General features: G+C 42.2%; 1 non-coding gene across 1 annotated transcript; it reads left to right on the top strand.

Annotated features, from left to right (window-relative positions):
- The first annotated feature begins 2,526 nt into the window (after nucleotides 1-2,526).
- LOC116104356 lies at nucleotides 2,527-2,659 on the top strand. Its single transcript, XR_004123861.1, has one exon. It is a non-coding gene; the product is annotated as a small nucleolar RNA SNORA17 (small nucleolar RNA).
- The last annotated feature ends 221 nt before the right edge of the window (nucleotides 2,660-2,880 follow it).

Below are 2,880 nucleotides of genomic sequence, written 5' to 3'. Positions count from 1 at the left end.
TGGAGATGGAGATAGCTTATGACCCAAGTTTGATCCATGAGACTCTCAATGTGCAAGGACAGAACAACACCTGCAAATTTTCCTCTGACCTTCCCAAGCACACACTGAATAAATGTGAAATAAATAGATAAGTACTTTCCTAAAGATTAAAGCCAACGTGGCAAGGCCTCCTTGCCCCTCTGGCGTCCTCTTGTGTTATACATTTTAAAAAGGTATGTTCTCATCCCAGCATGATCCATAAGCCCCATGGGTTTGTGTGCTGAATAATTTTATGTTAACTTGACATAGGCTAGAGTTATCTGAGAGGAGAGAACCCCAATTGAGAAAATGTCTCCATAAGATCAGGTTCTAGGCAAACCTTAGAGCATTTTCTTATTTAGTGATTGACGTGGGAAGGCCTAACCTATTGTGAGTGGTGCTCTTTCTGGGCTGGTGGTCCTGGATTCTTTAGGAATACAGGATGAGCAATCCATGAGGAGCAAGCCAGTAACCATCACTCCTCATGGTCTTTGCATCAGCTCCTGCCTCCAGGTTCTTGCACTGCTTGAGTCCCTGTGCTAACTAATGAACTATAATATGGAAGAGTGAACAACATAAATTCTTTCCTCCTCATTTTCAGTCATGATGTTTCACCACAACAATGAAAATCTTGACTAGGGCAATTGGTTAGATGTGCTGTGAAGGTGAAGGAACCTGCTCTATTACATTGTGGTGATTCCATCTATTTCTCTTATACTTCCCTTCCTCAGCTACCACCAAACTTCTCCATCCTCCCTCCCAGTTCTTCTCCAATATCCTTCAACCAAGCCATACCTTATTATGGGTGTGATAATACAGGGTCTCTGGAACCACCTTCTTGGTGTAAAAGTCAGGCATAGTTTAAAGGTACTGAAAATCAGGTCTCAAGTAGGGTTTCTTTTCTCTACATGGCTAGTCACAGCAAGAGTTGTTCTGAGGAGAGAAAGGAATTGAGAGACAGGTAATCTTAATCTACTCTTGTGAAAAATAACCCAAACAGAAAACTTTCAAATAGATCAGTGGCTGTGTGGAGCTATGAATGGCAGGAAATAACAGCAAGAGATAATGCTCTGGCTGAGGGAGTTGGCCTATATCCTGGTGATTGAGCCAGTTGCTTGCATCTATACATGGGTTAACACCCATAGGACTATAAATTCCCAACAGCCAATTTTACTGTATGCAACTTTTAAAGCATATATAGTAAAAGCTGTATATTTAATCCATACACTCACTAGTCTGCAGTTTTGGGTACCCCATGTTTTCATCCTCAACAAGGATGAGAGGTGCTGGACAGAAAATCCCGCGCTCAGGCATCTTCCTTCTCTGCTTCTAAGTAAGGGTGAATTCAGAGAAATAAAGCACAGCTCTTCTTCACTCTTATGTCGTCATTCCACTGAACACCTCTCCTAAGGGCTGCTGGGCTTTGTCCATCTTTAATTCACACAAGCCAGTCTTTTCTAGTTCTAGAAAACACTGCTCCTGCCAAGAGTAAGGAGTGGATGTGAGAGGAATATTTGAGAGCATTCAGTAATTCAGACACAGCAGGAAGCACAGTAAGATTTTGCTGAAGGGCCTTTCTGGGAAGAAGAATCTGCACATAGAATGAGTCATTGTAAGGGTTCCCATTGCTAATGTGAAAGAAAGAGCCAAGGATTGCTTTCATTTCTTCCTTGTTATGTATAAAAAGGTCCAGAAGGCTGTTTTAATTACCTTCTCTAACATTCATACTTACTAGCTCCCATGATGTCAATTTAGTCCTAAATAGTTTCAGTGCATTTATAAGCAAGGTGGGTTACTGTTTTCCAGATAAGACTTCAATCATTTTTTTTTTTTGAAACTCTGAAAATTTTGCTTGCTGCAATAGAAACGTCGTTATCTTTATTCGCAGTTCCATAAAAATGGAGAGAAGAAAAAAGTCAACTTCAGGGTTTTATATGTCTCTTTTTCCAGAGACAAGACTTACAGCATTGCTCTGTGCTTCTCATCATACATGGGACATACTGATGAAGACAGAAACTGCATGACCTAAAGGAGATTTCTAAACTGTTCCAAGCAGGAGGCACAATGCAATGACCCACCCCAGCAGCCTACCCAGCCCTGCCCGCACCTTTGCTCTTTTGCTCCTCCTGGCTCTTGGCTTCTCCGTTTCACCATCCACTCCTTTACCTTGAAAATCCTACAGCATTTGCAGACAACTCCAACCCACTTTGCCCTCAAGAATTTAGTAGACACCTCTATGGAAGAATGGCTTTATTATCCAACATAGCCTCTGCATCGGTGGACCCCAGCAATTGTAGACAGAGCTATCTAAAATACTACTTGTCCAAAATACATGGAGTATCTCCTCTTGCCAAGAATCTGAAGCACATGCACTGTCTTCTCTTGTCTTCAACACCATTGGTATTGGAATTAGCATTGCAAGCCACTTCCAGGTTCATACTGTCCTAGTTACGTTTCTATTACTGTGATGAAAGACCTGACCAAGGCATTCTACAAAAGAAAGCATTTTCTGGCCCTAGAGACATTGCAGGTGTGGCTGCTGTGTCATATGTATATCACTAGGTGGCAGAGAGGAGAGAGGCTAATGACTACACTCAGTGTTCTGACCTAAGAACATCTGAATGATTACTATGCAAACATTCCTTGAAAAAACAAACAAACAAACAAACAAACAAAAAAACTGAACATGAGACAATCATCAGTCTAACACCAGGGTGCCTAGAAAGGGAACCAGCCTGAGATGACCACCAATTCTGAACCAGGCAGGCCTAGACAGGCTCTCAGGATGGGAAGCAAGCCTGAGACTAGAAGAACCCCATCTAGCACCACAGGCTCTGGAAGGAAGTAACCCTGAGAGAGATG

This window comes from Mastomys coucha, unplaced genomic scaffold (genome assembly GCF_008632895.1).
Source record: "Mastomys coucha isolate ucsf_1 unplaced genomic scaffold, UCSF_Mcou_1 pScaffold21, whole genome shotgun sequence".
Lineage (NCBI taxonomy): Eukaryota > Metazoa > Chordata > Mammalia > Rodentia > Muridae > Mastomys > Mastomys coucha.
Note: the sequence above shows the minus strand (reverse complement) of the source record. Positions and strands in the feature narration are given on the sequence as shown.